We start from the raw sequence: 17,677 nt of genomic DNA on the forward strand, positions 1-17,677 counted from the left end.
TCGTCGTCATCACAGATGAGGAAAATGAGACTCAATAATATGGATCGTTTGCCTCCCGTTATGCAGTTAGCAAGTTGTAAAACAGGGATTTGAACCCAAGATTTGCTGGTTTCTGCTCAGCAGCACAGCTGCTTGAAATAAATAGAGCATTTCACAAATTTGGGTTTATAGAGGCAGGATCCGATCCCAGTTGCCGCGTGAGCCCATAAACCGTGTAACAGAGTTGATTGTCACACAGGGAATCGTGTGCTCCTTTAGGCAGAGTGTAATGATCTGGGGCTGTGTTTCTAACCAAGAACTCGCCATCAAAGACATCATAGATATGACTAGCAGTGCATCCTAAAACAGAAGCAGAAGTTCCACAGCAGTGAACTTCTGCAGTCACTGAGTAACTGAGAATTCTGTTCCATCGTAAAGTGGGCAGGTGTGCACTGGACACATTGCCCTTGGGAGGGCCCAGCATATCAGGACGGTGTGTGGAGGACCCAAGGGGTGCTAAGGCTGTGTTCCTGCCGGTTCACCCTGAGGGTGTGGGCCTTTGGGGTTTCAACTAAATGGGTGGCGGTGAGACTCCCACCTTGGGTGGGCCTCGGGCATGACTCTTTGTCCCCTGCCCCAGCAGGCTGGTAAAACACCAGCTGTTTCTCAGGATCCCAAGTCCCAGGGCTGAAGCGGCTTCTAGTCTGGCCTCACCTCTCGGGGTTCTGCCGTTGTCAGATCTGGGCCAGAGAGTTCTGTCTTGTCTTGTTAATATTCTTAGATGCTTTCAAACATATTTTAAAACTAGTTTTTCCAGTTTTGTTCGTAGCTTTAGCACAAGGGCCGGTGTGAATTATCTTACTTCTCCATTACCAGAATTGGAAGTGGGTACAATTTTGAAAGGCATTTTCACAAAGGTTTTTCAAGGCCCATTTCTGTACCCGCGTGTGTGTACACGTAGACTCTGAAGTCCACACTTACCTCCTGTTCTGCCACACGAACCTTCTCCTTCCCCACCCTGGCCCACTCAGGATTGTTCCCCCACCCTTCACCTCAGAGCCCTGTCTGAACAGTTGGGACCCCTGGTCTCAAAGGCAGCCATTCTGGCTCTGATTCTTTGAGCGCCCTGGACGTGATTTTGGCCTGTGAGCCTTGTTCACACTGCTCTTCTATTAAAACAGAATTGAGGGGCTTCCCTGGTGGCGCAGTGGTTGAGAGTCCGCCTGCCGATGCAGGGGACACGGGTTCGTGCCCCGGTCCGGGAAGATCCCACATGCCGCGGAGCGGCTGGGCCCGTGAGCCGTGGCCGCCGGGCCTGCGCGTCCGGAGCCTGTGCTCCGCAACGGGAGAGGCCACAGCGGTGAGAGGCCCGCGTACCGCAAGGAAGAAAAAACAAAAACAGAATTGAGGGCAACCCTGGGGGGGAAGAGAAGCTGTGTGGGCCCTGGTATGCAAATATGGGAGGGAGCGAGATGCTGAGGAGGGGAGGTCATGTGCAGGAGGCAGGTGGCACAGCAGTTAGGAACACTGGTCTGGACCAGGAGGGGACACCTGCGGGTGGCGCTGGGCAGACCAGGGCCTCGGATGGACAGCTGGGCAGGCTCAGGACCCCGCATCCATCATTCTCTCAGCATCTCCTCTGGTCGAGCTGGGGGCCTCGCTGGAGCTGGGGCAGAGTGAAGGGGTGGGGAGGGTGGCTGTCACTTACACTGTGTCCAAGGCGACAGGTGGACCAGATGTCACCTGCTTCATTTTCAGGGCAGCGGGCAGTACAGATGTTAACCACACCGAGTTACGTGAGTGACTGGCATCAAAGGGCTCGTGTTAGATGTGGATTTGAAACCGCACAACCCAGATTGGGACTTGAACCCACAGTCTTCCAGTTGAGATCACACATCTGGTTTCAGGACTTAATGAAGCCCAGGTTCTTTATGTCTCATTGCAGAAAGAATTCAGTGAGAGACAAAGTGATAGGTAAGAAGTGGATTTAGAGAGATACACATTTCAGAGACAGAATGTGGTCTGTCTCAAAAGGCGAGAAGGGCTTTGGGAGGAACACACTCCACAGACAGAGTGTGGGCCATCTCAGAAGGCGAGAAGCCCCAGAATAACGGGGTGGTTAGTTTTTATGGGCTGGGTCATTTCATAGGCTAATGAGTGGGAGGATTATTCCAACTATTTTGGGGAAGGCGCGGAGATTTCCAGGAATTGGGCCACCGCCCACTTTTTGGCCTTCTATGGTTAGCCTCGGAACTGTCATGGCACCGGTGGGTGTGTCATTTAGCAGCTAATATATTACAGTGAGCGTATGATGAGGCTCGAGGTCCACTGGAAGTCGAATCTTCTGGGCCCACTGGAAGTTGAATCTTTGGCCATCTTGGACCTAGTTGGTTCTAACTAGTTTTTGTTGTGTCCCCAATGGTTATGTCATTCTTTTAAAGGTTGTGCCCAGTCCCCTTCCCTCCTGTTTCAGACTCACCCTGAGAGAATCTTAGCTTTAAGGGAGAGATTATGTACATGGCTGTCACCATGACTAAGGATCAGTGTCAGCTGTGGCGAGTCTCCAAAATACATCTTAGATATTGTTCTATAATAGTATATGCAGTGGTTGAATTACTGGTGTAGTTCTTCCCCTCTCCCTATATGTACAGCCTTTGCCATATGACTTCTCAGTTCCCTTCACAAAAGGTGAAAGCCCCTTGACTTTGGGCTGGTCCATGTGCCTAGGTGAGGCCAATAGAATAAGGTGCACTGACAAGGTGCCAGTTCTGTGCTGAGGGACTTTGTTTGTTTCCACTTGCTCCTTGCACCCTGCCATCTCCATGAGAAGAATGCATGCATCTAGGCCACTGATCCAAGGAGCCTGGGAGGTGAGTGAAGCAGATATGGGCCCAATCTGCAGCCTGGAGCCACCAGCTGAGCCCAGATGATCTGTAGACAACTAAGGAATAAGCGCCACTGAGAGTCTGTGGTGTTTTGTTACACAGAAATAGCTGACAAATACAGTGAAGAAGAAAACCCTCATTTTTTAAAAAGTTGCATTGTGTTCTGTCGAATGGATGTTCTATAACTTATTTAACCTCCTAAGTGAAGGACATTTAGGTTGTTTCCAATATTTTGCTGCTATAAAGAGTATCGCAGTGAACTTAACGTATACCCTGTCACTTACCATGCACTGCTTGCAGAATAACTCCCTGCTTGCCATTCAGAGCCCACCATGATTTGACTTATTCCTGTCCTCTGCCTCCCTTTTTTCCCAGCCAGACAGGATCTTGTTTCTCAGACATGCCCTGTGCTGAAAGCTCACTCACGTGTTTCCTCCGAAGGGAACTGGGCAAGCGTCTCAGTTGGTGATGCAGAGGCAGCTTTGGGGTCAGGCTCTACCCTCGCTGGCTGTGATGCTCTGGGCAAGTTACTGTCTCTGTGACTCAGTTTCCTCCTCTCTAAAGGGGGGATAATATGTCTTTTATAGGGTTTTGTGGAGATGAAATAATGTGTGCAGAGTGGAGTGTACACAGTAAGCTGTCAGCAAACATTAGCTATGATTTTTATTTGCTGTCTTGGGAGTTTTCATGCCTTAGTTATAGGAATTGGCAGATAGTTTTAAAGGATCAGGTCGTAAATATTACACACCTTATGGGCCAACATGCAAAGTTGAGCATATTATGTTGGTACTTAAGTAACCATTAAAAAATGTAAAAACGGTGCTTATCTCATGGGCCGTACAGACACACGTGGCTGGGTTTGGCCCTCACGTGGGCTGTAACTTGCTGGCTTCTGCCTTAGAACTTGATGGTTTTGCCTTAGAACTTGATGGTTCTGCTGTAGCTTGCTGGCTTCTGCCTTAGAACTTGATGGTTCTGCCTTAGAACTTGATGGTTCTGCTGTAGCTTGCTGGCTTCTGCCTTAGAACTTGATGGTTCTGCCTTAGAACTTGATGGTTCTGCTGTGACTTGCTGGCTTCTGCCTTAGAACTTGATGGTTCTGCCTTAGAACTTGATGGTTCTGCTGTAACTTGCTGGCTTCTGCCTTAGAACTTGATGGTTCTCTCGGAAGCCTGCCCTGATCACCTGTCCTTTGCTTTCCTGTATCTCTTCCTCATGCTCCTGGTCCTCTCCTCTCTCACGTCACAGTGATTCCTGTGCACGGCTTTTCTGACATGGGAGGCCATGAATGCTTATGAGCAGGCTCCCTGTGTGATTCACCTCAGGAAACGCCCAGCATCGGTAGCAGCAGCACTCGACCAGAATAACAAACCTGTTTATCGCGCACCCGCGCTGTGTCGGCACTAGTGTTCTGGGGTAGAGATCAGGTGTTCCATGCGTGTTGAAGTGGATTCTCCATGGCCCAGATCAGCAGGACTGGCCCTCCACAGTAAGTGCTCTTTGATCTGTAGGAAAGAAGCTTGATTTCCTGCCATCATGGAAATCGGGTGGTTTCCCAAAGCAGTACATGTCGGTGAATGGAGTGCCTTCAGCACTCTGCCTTGTGTCGGGTTGGGTGAGATTTGAGGCCTCTACCAGGTACCGTGCTTGGGGGTTGACCTACCTTGTGTGTGTGTGTGTGTGTGTGTGTGTGTGTGAAACTTGAGGGTTTTCCTTTGTATCACAGACAGTTTGGCTTTTGGCTTTTCATCCAAGCCCTTGCTGTGAGCCTTGCCCCTTGTTGCAGGGCCAGATGGCTCTCGGAGGCTCAGCTTGGTCGTCCCCCAGATGTCTGGCACAGCTGTGGAGAGCAGTAGAGTGAGTCCCAGATTCCTGATTTGGGAGGAGACGGGGCCGACATGGTCTCAGCTGCCCTGGAAGACGCTGTGATAAAGGATCACATCTGTATTTCGGATTCCTTTGGAAGTGAGAGGGGAAGTGAGGGGTGGCAATTGGGACAGAATCACACCACCCTCTTGGACAAGCCTTGGTTGGGAAGCCTGAAAGATGTGGACACTGGAAAGCCCAGGGCTCCTCCATCCTTGCTACTTTTTCCACTTTCAGCTCCATCTCAAACATGTCTAAAGAGTTCTTCGATCTCTAAAATGAAACCTGTGTCCCCTGAGCTTTTTCTAGCCTCTTGCACTTGGGAGAGGTTTATTTTTTCCTCCAGTGGTTTTGCCGTGGCAGGGTCTTCACTGGGTCAGATCAGGGGCCCTGGGCTCGTGCCCTCTGCAGTTGATGGCACATTGAGTGTGTTGATTGACACCATGTGGGCAGCCCAGGTCCATGGGCTTCAGAAGCCTCAGTCTGAAACCAGAGCCACAGTGGACTTGCCGGCCTAGAAATATCTGCCAGACAAGGGGTCAGGGAACAGAGCTCTGATGTGTCAGTGGCACTGGTTTGGTGGCCCTGAAAGGTTCCATTCATTTCTGTCACCCAGTTGACCCCAGCTGTGGTTCTCGGTGACCAAGATCACACTAGTCCATCATTGGAGGAGGGATTCTAGTGCTGCAGCTCCTGTGAATCCTCATGACAGAGGCCAGCACATGTGCTCTTGTTGCTCTTGGAGTTTTGTTCTGTGACACTGTCAGCCTTCATTCCATCTTCTCGAAACTTCTGTGTGAGACCGTCTTTATTCTACATTGCTGCCTCTGGATGGATTTAGCAGAAAACCCAATTCACCTTGTCACGTGCTACAACTTAAAAAAAAAAAATTAACCCACTTGAAGTGGAAGTTGTTTTAAAATGGATTTCTTTACTGCTTTATTAGACATTTTGAACTATGAAAATAGTGAATGCGCCTTGTAGAATATTTGGAAGATACAGAAAAACGCAAAGAAGAAAATGAAAGGAATCCACAGTCTTATCTTCCGGAGATAACCATGGTTCACATTTTGGAGTGTGTCTTTCCAATCTTTCCTCTCCGTGTGTGTGTGTGCGTGTGTGTGTGTATAAGAACAACATCACAGGTATGTGTATAGATCACACACATGCTTTTTGCAAAACTGAACTAGTCGTCTTTTGTACCCTTCTATTCTCATTGAACATGCTGTTACTTTCCCATCATAAAATATTCTTTTACAACATTACGTAACATCATTTTCCATTTTAGGATGGTTTCCTAACTATTACTGTGGTTTTAATGTTCCTGTTGTTTCCAGTTCTTCCCTGATGTGGGCAGTTCTGCTCTGCACCCTGGTGTCTGTGGCTTTGCTCACCTACACCTTGGGCTTGTTTCCTTGAGGAGGAACTGCACAGGTGTGATCCCTGTCTTCCAGAAAAGTTTATACCAACTTGTGCTTTTATCAGCTTTTACCCACTTTCTATTAGGGTGTGTGTGTGTTGATTTATAAGAGCTCTTTATATATGAAGGACAGGGCCCCTCTATTGATACATTGCAATACAGGCAGTGAAGAACTCTGAAAGCAAACTGAGTGGAGATCAAAGCCCAGTCCTTGGCTCACTAGCTGTCTGACCTTGGGCATGATGTTTAACCTCTTTGTTCCTCAATTTTCTCAAACATACAAGGGGGATAATACTTGGACATGCCCATAGGATTGGGATAAGTATTAGATAAGATGACTTGAACGAAGCACAACAGTGGCTGACACATGGTAAATGCTCAATAAGGGTTACTATTACCTTATTAGGTCCCATTGAATGAGCTTCCTATCAGTCATTCACCGGGGCACTGGCCATCTTTCTTCTGATAGAGGCTGAGTTGGAAGACGTGTCTTGCCATGAGAACCAAATGGGTGCAAATGAACCCCAAGAGGTGCAGGCATCCCCACTCCCAGCTGTAGGCGGCTCTAGACCAGGACATTGCTCCCCCGAGAGGAGGAGAGCCTGTGCAGAAAAGTGGAACCATGCTCCCCGAGGGCATCCTGCTTCCAAGAGGGAGGAGGGGAGGGCAGAGCTGAACTATGCACACCATGTATCGGTGCCTGTGTACCAGTCAGACAGGTTACCCCAAGGGCAGGTGAGTCAGGTGGCAGAGAGAGGTATGGAACTCCCCTCAGGAACATCCCTCCTCATGGAAGCCAGGAGCGAAGAAGTGTTCCCTTTAGCATATGCCTACGAGTTTAAAATTCTTTCATCTTCCTGGAGAATTGTAGGGTTTTTTTCCTATTGTGTATTGACTTTCTTGATGACTAATACTACTTTTTGACTTAAAAAATCTATTTTATGTGACATTAAAGAAGCTATATAGCAATTTAAAAATTTTTCTTTAAGCTTCGATTATCTTTTATAAAGGCCTGAACCATGTAGGAATATAGAATAATCTGTTCCTTGAAAGTGTGAAAGAACTACGCTATAAATTCATCTGAGCTGGGCACTTTCCATAGAAGAAATTCTTTGATAATTCTTTACTTTCTTTCATGGTTCTTGATCTATCAGGGTTTTTTTATTCTTTTGAGTTCATATTGATAAATTTTATTTCTCAAGGTATCATCACTCCATTCATATATTTTTTTGAAACTTATTTGTTCATTTACTTTAGAGCAGTTTCACATTTACAGAAAAATGAGAGGAAAGGGCAGAATTCCCAGGTACCTCCCCTCCTGCTCTAGTTTCTACTATTAGTAACACCTTGCATTTGTGTGGTGCATGTGTTACAACTGATAAGAGTATTGGTACCTTCTTATTAACTAAAGTCTGTGGTTTTCATTAGTGTTCACTCTTTTCGTTGAACATTCTATGGGTTTGGACAAAGATGTAATGACAGGTATCTACCATGTATAATACAGAATAGTTCCACTGCCCTAATAGTCTCCTGTGTTCATCCAATTCATTCCTCCTTCCCCCAAACCTCTGGCAACCACTGTCTCCAGATTTTGTCTTTTCCAAAGTGTCATATAGCTGGAATCATACAGTATGTAGCCTTTAAAGACTGGTTTCTTTCACTTAGCCATTTACATTTAAGGTTCCTCCAGGTCTTTCCATGGCGTGCTTGAGAGCTCATTTCTTTTGATCATGGAATAATATTCCATTATATGGCTGTACCACATACATTTGTTTATTTATTCATCTATTGAAGGACATCTCAGTTGCCCCCAAATTTTGGCAGTTAAGAATAAAACTGCTGTAAATATTCATGTGCAGGTTTTTGTGTGGGCATAAATTTTCAGCTCATTTGAGTAAATACCAGGGATCGTGACTGCTGGATCATAGATAAGAGTATGTATGGTATTATAAGGAGTTTTGTCTCTCTCTTTTTTTTTTTTTTTTTTGCGGTACGCGGGCCTCTCACTGCAGTGGCCTCTCCCGTTGCGGAGCACAGGCTCCGGACGCGCAGGCTCAGCGGCCATGGCTCACAGGCCCAGCCACTCCGTGGCACGTGGGATCCTCCCGGACCGGGGCACGAACCCGTGTCCCCTGCATCGGCAGGCAGACTCTCAACCACTGCGCCACCAGGGAAGCCCCTGCAGTAGTATTTCTGCTTGTACTGCTTTGTATAGAATATTTCCTACTTTTATTGTGAAATAAAACATACGTATAGAAAAAGTCCATAAAATATATGTTTTGTTAACAAATAATTATAAAGCCAATCCCTATGTAACCATCACCTGGGTCAAGAAGTAGATCATCGTCAATCTCCCCATCGTGTCTTTATCCCTTCAACTCTAGAGGTTACCTCTATCCCAACTTTGTTAACATTTCCTTAGTTTTCTTTATAGTTTTACCACTTATGTTTGTATTTCTAAATGAGTTCGTTTGGCCTGTTTTTGAAATTTATATAAGTGAAATTATAGCTTGTGTATTCAGTCATGTCATGTATCATTCTATCAGTGTTCTACTTGTTTGGTTCATTCATTTTCATTCCATCATAGGAATACACAACAATTTCTTTATCCATCTTAATGTTGAAGGACATTTGACTTGTTTGCAGTTTCTATATTTTATGAAAAGTGCTGCCAATGAAAGTCCTTGCACACACATCCTCGTGTCCACGGGCTTGAGTTTCTCCTGGTGTGCATACAGTTATGCATGGAATGACTGGGTTCGACTTGACTGTTGAACAAATGCTCAGTTGTTTTCCTCAGTGGCCATTGCATCCTGATTTCCCATCAGCATGGTGTGGGGCTGCCATGGCTCTGCATCCTGAACAACTGTTGTATGATCAGACTTTAATATTTTGCCGGTCTACTGGGTGTATAATGGTTACCTCATTGTGATTTCATGGACATTTGCTAATTGCTAATGAAGTTGAGCATCTTTTCATATATTTATGTGTCTTTTTGGGTGAAATTCCTGTTCAATGTTTTTCATATAGACTTATCCATTCTAAGTATGAGCTCTGACTTTATAGCGTTTGTAGCAAATATGTTCTTTGCTTCTGTGACTTAAGTTTTGTTCCTATGGGCTCTTTTTTTTCTTTTTTTTTTTTGTGGCATGCGGGCCTCTCACTGTTGTGGCCTCTCCCGTTGCGGAGCACAGGCTCCGGACGCGCAGGCTCAGCGACCATGGCTCACGGGCCCAGCCACTCCGCGGCATGTGGGATCTTCCCGGACCGGGGCATGAACCTGTGTCCCCTGCATCGGCAGGCAGACTCTCAACCACTGCGCCACCAGGGAAGCCCCCTATGGGCTCTTTTAATAAACAGAAATTCTTAATTATGATGAAGTCAAACATATCAGTCTTCTTTATGGTTGCTACTATTTGTGATTTCTTTAAGAAATTCCTTTTTAAAAAGTCATAAAGACATTTTATACTACTTTCTAATGCTTTCTAATTCCTTTTTTCTCTTTCTCATTTAAGTTTTTATATATTAGAATGGATTTTGTTTGTTTGTGATAGGAGATTGAAGTTCAGTTTAGTTATTTTTCTTGTAAGAACCCAAATGGAATAATAATTGTTTCCCCACTATTATGCAGGGCTGCCCTTAGTGTTGGATATCAAGTGTCCATATATGCTTGGCTTTGTTTTCAGGCTCCCAGTTCTCTTCTTTATCATTACTTCATTTTTCTACCCGTACATAAAATATCTCACTCTCTTAATTATTATAGCTTTATGATAAATCTTGATATCTGATAGAGCAGAACTTTGTTCTTCTTCAAAAGTTTTGGTTATTATTGACCCACTGAAAGTGTGTGTGCACACACACACATTTACACCATGTAGTCAAGTTCTTTAAAAACTCTCCTGGAATTTTGATTAGAGTTGCATTAATTCCATAAAATCAATTAGGGGAGAATTTACATATTTATATTGAGTTTTCTAATCCACGAACATGTATATCTCCGTATTTCTTACATCTTTCAAAATATATCTCAATACATGGGCCTTGCACACTTTTAAATAGATTTATTCTTAGATAATTGACATCCTGTGATGCTTTAAATTTCAGTTTTCTAATTCTCTTTTGCTAGTGTACAGGAGTACAGTTGATGTTTGAATGTTGATTTTATACCCAGCAACTTTGATAAACTCTTATTAATTATAAATTTATTCATATATTAACTTGGATTTGGCTACAGAATCAATGTACACTAAATAATGACAGTTTTCTTTTTCCTTTCCATGTTTCAAGGCTTTTATTTATTTTTCCCTACTGCATTGGCAAAGAGCTTAGTTCAAAAATAATAGATCTTTCCTTGTAGGTTTTAATTCTGTCTTTGGATTTTTAGTTTTTTTGATGTTTGGCTTATCTTAAATATTTTCTATCTTTTTTTTCCAGCATATCCTTTTCATGGCAAGTAGAGGCCATGTCTCTTGCACTATACGTAGGGTGAACAACATTTTCCTGGTTATTACATCAAATCACATTATTTCTTTTGGAGTCTTTTGGAAGGTGTACCTCTTTTAATGTTTTGTTCTTTACTCATCTTTGAATGAGTCAGATTTTCTCCCCTGGGGACAGTCTAAGCCCTTCCTCAGATCTACAGATGTTGACCAGGTCAACATGCAAAACCCCCAGTACAGTTTCCACTTTCTAGCAGCCTTTTATCTTTTACACATTATTGCTCTTCTTAGGTGCGAACTCCTTCCCTCACTGCTGGTTCTGAGACACTGTGATCTGATGGGATTCATGGGGAACTATAACCACCTTCATATGCAGTTATCAGTGTTCCTTTTGTCCCCACACTGTCAGACTGCCACACCTCCCCCTACCTCCTGTCCAGTTGTGTCTCAAGAACTTCCGATCCAAACAGTTGTAGAAACTTGGCTGGGGGGAGAGGTGAGCACCCAGCCACCTCAGAAAGCCCCATCTGGGCTTTAGAGATAGATGTCCAATTTTCTAGTTGCTGCAGACCCTGGGTTTCAAAATGGAGACATGCAAGAGGGGTGAAGGGTTTTTCTGTCCCTCCTCTGGTCACCTCCATTTTTTTTCCCAGCTGTCTCCATTGGACTCACATGTGGTGCATGTTCTTCCACCTCTGGCATTAGGTTAAAGCACTGTTGGGAGTCTTTACTTATCTGCCTCTTCATAGTTTTTTAGGATGAGTTTGGGAGAGGCTGCAAAATTTTAAGCTAGAGTTCCCCAAAGTCTATGATGCCTCCGTACAACTGGCGACTTTATGAATTATGGTAAATAACCCTGAACACATTATGAGAAGGTTGTCCCTTTTAAGATCCCTTAAAAAAACTTTTTTAAAAAATAAATTTATTTATTTATTTGTTTGTTTTTATTTTTGGCTGTGTTGGGTTGTCATTGCTGTGCGCCAGCTTTCTCTAGTTGCTGTGAGCAGGGGTTACTCTTCGTTGTGGTGCGTGGGCTTCTCACTGTGGTGGCTTCGCTTGTTGCGGAGCATAGGCTCTAGGCACGCAGGCTTCAGTAGTTGTGGTACGCGGGCTCAGTAGTTGTGGCGCACGGGCTCTAGAGTGCAGGTTCAGTACTCGTGGCGCATGGGCTTAGTTGCTCCGCGGCATGTGGGATCTTCCCAGACCAGGGCTCGAACCCGTGTCCCTTGCATTAGCAGGCAGATTCTTAACCACTGTGCTACCAGGGGAGCCCAAAAAGCTTTTTCTTTTGAAGTAATTATAGACCCACGGGAAATTGCAAACAAATGGGTCTTGTGCTCCCTTCAGTCTGCTTCCTCCAGTGCCTTTTGGGTAACTGGTACAATAACAAAATCAGGCCATTGGCATTGGTACAGTCCACAGAGCATGTTCGGACCCCACCAGTTATGCATGTGCGTGTATGGGTGTGCATGTGTGTGTGTACGTGGTCCTATGCACGTGTAGTTCCATGGAAATAAACACCACAGATACAGGACAGTTCCATCACCATAAGGCTTCCTGGGGCTACCCCTGTATAGCCACACCCTCCCTTTCCCAGTCACTAACTTCTGGCAACCACTCATCTGTGTCCTGTTTCTATAATTTTGTTTTTTAAGAATGTTAACTAAATGGAATCATACAGTATACAATTTTTTGAGATTGGCTTTATTCCCTCAGCATAATTCTCTTTCACTCTTTCTGAGTTGGATAAGTAGACTTAGTTTGGTATTAATATGATGTAATAGGAAAAACTAAGCCTGTTAAAAATTATTAGTATTGAAGTGTGCCATGCATACAGAAAAGTCTAGAAATCATAAGGATATAACTTCCTGGGTTGTCACCTACACCACTCCCGTATAATGTGAATGCGCCATTATAACTGTCATTTTGATCAGAAACAGAACATGACCAGAACCTCTGAGGCCTTCCTCCTGTTCCTGCTCACAGATAACCACTGTCAGAGATGATTTTTGCCTGTTTTGAGCCTATATTCATGGAATCATACATTGTATTCTCTTTGTGGCTGATTTCTTTCACTCATTGTTATGTTTATGAGATTCATCCATGTTGTGTAGAGCTATGGCTCACTTATTTTCATTAGTTTATAGTTTTCTATTGCATGACTATCCCACAATTTATTCATTCTCATATTAGTGGACATTTGAATTGTTTTCAATTTTTTGCTATTACATATAGTTCTGCTGGGATCATTCTTGCATGAATCTTTTGGCATTTGTATGAATGTGTTTCTGTTGCGTGTATACCTAGAAGTAGAATTGCTGGGGCATAGGGCGTGAGGATCTGTAGTAAATACTCCTAGAGAGTTTTCCAAATTGGTTGTACCAGTTAACACTTGTGCCAGCAGTGTTGTTTCACTTCCTCACCAACATTTGATATTGTGTCTTTCTAGTTGTATTCGTATTCATGGGTATGTACTGGTATCTCGCTGTGGTCTTAATTTGCATTTTCCTGAAAGCTAATGACTAATGTTTACTCACCATTACGATATCTTCTTTTGTGAATGCCTCTTCAGCTCTTTTGCTCATTGTTCTTCTTATTGATTTATAGGATGGTTTTGTTTGTTTGTTTCCTTTTCTTAAAAATATTGTGGATGTGAGTTCTTTGTTATTAATATGCATGGTAAATAACTTCTCGCACTCTGGCTTACCTTTCATTCTAGCAATTGTGTCTCTAGAGTAAGAGATCTTCTTAAATTTAATATAGACCATTCATCAATATTTTCCTTTAGTACTTTTGTTTCACGTTTAAGCTTTTTTTTAACCTACCCCAAGATCATGAATATATTTTTCTGTGTTATCTTCTAGTAATAAGATTTCTTTTGACATTAACATATTTCCATTGAAATTACTTGACTTAAATAAAAATTAAGTAATAGTAATCAATTAAGCAATAGTGCCTGGAAAAATTCATGGAGATGATAAGCAAGGGATTGAGGTTTGAGAAGTGCTATTTTTTTTTTTTTTTTTTTTTTTTTGCAGTACGCGGGCCTCTCACTGTTGTGGCCTCTCCCGTTGCGGAGCACAGGCTCCGGACACGCAGGATCAGCGGCCATGGCTCACGGGCCCAGCCGCTCCGCGGCATGTGGGATCTTCCCGGACCGGGACACGAACCCGTGTCCCCCGCATTGGCAGGCGGACTCTCAACAACTGTACCACCAGGGAAGCCCGAGAAGTGCTATTTTGAACCAATTATTCCTTTTTTGGCTTTATAAGCGATATGTAAAGAACAGACTTAATTTTCCATGACGATGCAGACATAGTGATTATTAGTTATATTGGATTGTATTACAAATTCATTCATTCATTCACGCGGGAAACACCGATTTGGGCTTTGGGACTTCAATGATGAGAACTCATGGTTGCTGCCCTGGGACATTCACAGTGTGGTCTGCACTTTTCTTAGGTTGGGGTGGGTAGGATAACAGGGGTGGGTGTTGAGGGATGAAGTCTCTGGAGGCTTTGCATGTGAGGCCACCACTGATCTGAGGTCGGAGTTTTTAGATTACACGAGGGTCTGGCAGGCTCCAGGCATGAGTGGCTTCCACCAGCGTGGGCTGACACCCAGCTCTCTGAGTTTCCTCTGCCTGACCCCCTGGGGCCTGGGAAAGAGAATCCCAAGTTTGTGTAGCGTTACAGGTAAGGGACACCAGCCAACCAGGGTCTCAGAAGATTCACTTGGGAGCCTTAGACTAGGGCCTGGGCCCCTCTGCAGTCCCATGGATCAGAGTCTCTGGGGAGGGGTTCTAGGCATCTTTTTTTTTTTTTCTCTCCAGAAGATTCTGAGGTTGGGTCAGGGTGAGAACTGCTGCCTGAAGGAGTCCAGAAGTGAGGGAGGAGCTTTCCAAGGGTGATTAGATAAGGTTGGGATTAGCTCCTTTGCAAGACCCCAAGGGAGGCGTGCCCTCTGGGAAGCCAGTGACTTCTGAGATGGGCAAAGAGTCACTGCAGACACTCTCCAGTGCACCAGGAAGGGCCCTCACACTCTCGCTGATCCAAGGGAATGTCAAGTTCAGAAAGGCGAAGGAAAGAATGTTCTAAGACTTATTCGGTTTATAGGTGACCATGAAAGCAAAAGTTCAGGATGGCTGTGAGCTTGCCCCTGGCAGTGCTCTCGAGGCCTTGGAGAATTCTTTGCTCTGTTTCCAGCAGACTTCACAACAGGCCAGAAGACCTTGGACTCTAAGCTCCCCTCTGCCAACTGGTGACCCCCGTCCCAGCCTCACTTCCTGTCTTCCCTGTGACCCCAAATGCCACCATACAACTTGCATTTGCACCACACTGTTGAGTTTTCAAGTCAAAGGGAGGTGGTGTAAAGACTGTGCCTGGGATTTTATGTCACACTTTTCAAATTCTAACACAGATACTTAGGAGCTGCTTAACTCTTTGTAAGCCTCTCTGAGTCTTTGTTCATGTGTAACATGGGGATGGTAATGCCCGTCTCTCACGGTTCTTGTGAAGATTAAGTGATAAAGTGTCTTCAGAGGGTCTGGCTCATGGTAGTTGCTTGCATTGCTTCCCAAACCTTTTTTTTTTTTTTTTGCGGTATGTGGGCCTCTCACTGTTGTGGCCTCTCTCCTGTTGCGGAGCACAGGCTCTGGACGCACAGGCTCTGGACGCACAGGCTCAGCGGCCGTGGCTCACGGGCCCAGCCGCCCCGCGGCATGTGGGATCTTCCTGGACCGGGACACGAACCCGCGTCCCCTGCATCGGCAGGCAGACTCTCAACCACTGCGCCACCAGGGAAGCCCTCCCCAAACCTTTTAAAATGATTCTCTTGACTCTCATAACAGCCTCCCCTGCAGACAGATTTAGGGCATTGAGGGTGTTGGGATTGATACTCCTGATTCAGAATTCCAACTTATACACTCTAGTCTTGACTGTGCTCCGTCACTTATAGGTCACAAAATTAAATGCCCTGAGCACTCCTGATTTGTTACAGAGCTGGTATGCGCATGTGGTAATTGATGGTGGTGAGAATAATAAATATATGCCATAGTGCTAACGTCCATTTTGTAAAGTGGCTGCAATGCAGAGAATTTTAGCCAGGGACAGATTTAATTAAACGTGTGTGTGCCTGTGTGCACTTGTCGAAGGGGAGGTGTGGAATGAGGCGGAGGGTCCCCTTTTCACCCACGTCCTGGGAACAGAGCTCAGGCCTGGGAAGCAGTGTCCCACTCAGCACAGCGTGTTCTCAGGAGCCACGCTGCCTGGAAGAGGAACGTCGAGTCATCTTAGGCGACTGTCAGGCTTTCCTCCAGATTATGACACATCTCCCATCTCTAATTAATATTTTCCTGAAGTGTTCTTTTCACACATTTTTTTTTCACACATTTTTTTTTCATGTTCTCCTCACCCACATGCTTCTCAGGATTAGAGTCTTTTTCCTCTTAGAGATAACAAAAATGTGATTTGATGATAAAGGGTTTTGTTTGTTTTTGCAGGAGGAACAGGGAGCTGCTTCGAGGGCTCTTCAGGGGCTGCTGCTGGAACAGCTTGGCCCAGGAGCTGAGTCCTGGCTGAGTTACTGCCAGAGCTACGACCTCAGTGCAGCCTGGCTGGGGACTCAGAACACAGGGGAGGGGTGAAGAGCTGGGAGTGAGCTTCCCATTGACTCCAAGCACGCCTTCAACCTAGTAATTATCTCCTCAATTGACATTATAATCTTGATTATAATACCAACGTATCACGCTCCAGTGATACTGCGATCACTCTGCCTGGCCTTTTGACTTTCTGATTGTGGAGATTTAAATTAAGCTTCGAAACACTTGTGTCTCCTCCATTTATTTGATCCTCGAAGCAGCACCCCTGGCTTCCTGAGTAATATTTTCTAAAGATGGAGAAAAGTCCTGCCTGTTGGGAGACGGTGTCATGACTGACTGCTCTCTGGACAGGGGCCGGATGTATCTTTGAGAATTTAAAACCAAAGGAATTCTCGCTTCTTGCTTCAACTTTGCATTGCTTTTGGAGTTCTTTGGCAGGTAGAGTGCACTGGGCCCTTTTGGGGGGAGTCACTGCACAGAACACTCAGCTCTTATTGTACCATGTGGGGGGTGTGTGTGTCTGTGTGTGGGGGGCACATTATTCCAGCAGTATTTTCAGCAAGCATCTGAGGTTATGATGGGAGTGGGGTAAATCTTCTAAGCAGTTGTCTGAAGATGCCCTTTTGACTGTTGACAGATAGTGGGCTCTAGATTCTCATTTCTTTCCCTCAGCCCTTGGATGCAGGAGTTGCCAGTGAGAAGCCTCGTGTTAGTGTGATTGTCTCTTATCTCCTGGAAGTCATGGACAAGGCGGGAATTGTGGCTGGGATGGGGCCGCTTGTCTGCTTCCTATCCTCTCTGCCCTTCTGGAGTTTCCGTTTTGAAGATACGGAGGTTTCCTTGAGACGGCTCATTCATTCTGTGGGTTTTGTTAGGCTTACTGCCTTTGGGGCTATGGTAGCAGCAGTCCCCCACTGTGTCAAAGTCCAGGCAGCAGCTGAGTGGCTGAAGTTCTGCAGATGGCCCCTCAAGGACCAAGAGGTGGCCTCGGGCTTCCCTAGTGGCACAGTGGTGGAGAGTCCGCCTGCCGATGCAGGGGACGCGGGTTCGTGCCCCGGTCCGGGAGGATCCCACATGCCGTGGAGCGGCTGGGCCCGTGAGCCATGGCCGCTGAGCCTGCACGTCCGGAGCCTGTGCTCCGCAACGGGAGAGGCCACAGCAGTGAGAGGCCCGCGTACCGCAAAAAAAAAAAAAAAAGAGGTGGCCTCGAGAGCTGGCCAGGTTTCTTAATCATCCTGTGTTATTTTCTTTCCCATGTGGTATTGTTCTACATTGCGGGTGAGTCCAAGGAGGAGAGGCAGCTTATTTTGCTGATTTTGGACGTTGAGTAGACCTGCCAAAAATCTTGAGAATGATCACGAGGCCACCTGAAGGCTTCCGAATCCTGGGGCAGCATCAGGCCGGTGCCAGTGGAAGTGTCACCTCCTCTCTTGTGCTCTTTACCACGCTGGGCACCAGTACCTCTGCTTCCCTGCGCTAGTACAGGCAG

The 17,677-nt window shown here is 45.5% G+C and overlaps 1 protein-coding gene across 3 annotated transcripts in view; it reads left to right on the forward strand.

Moving 5' to 3' along the window:
- Positions 1-17,677, forward strand: part of CPXM2 (carboxypeptidase X, M14 family member 2) — a 128,007-nt gene that overhangs the window by 12,779 nt on the left and 97,551 nt on the right. The gene's annotated exons all lie outside the window — the stretch shown is intronic.

This window comes from Mesoplodon bidens (genome assembly GCF_964165515.1).
Source record: "Mesoplodon bidens genome assembly, chromosome: 1".
Lineage (NCBI taxonomy): Eukaryota > Metazoa > Chordata > Mammalia > Artiodactyla > Ziphiidae > Mesoplodon > Mesoplodon bidens.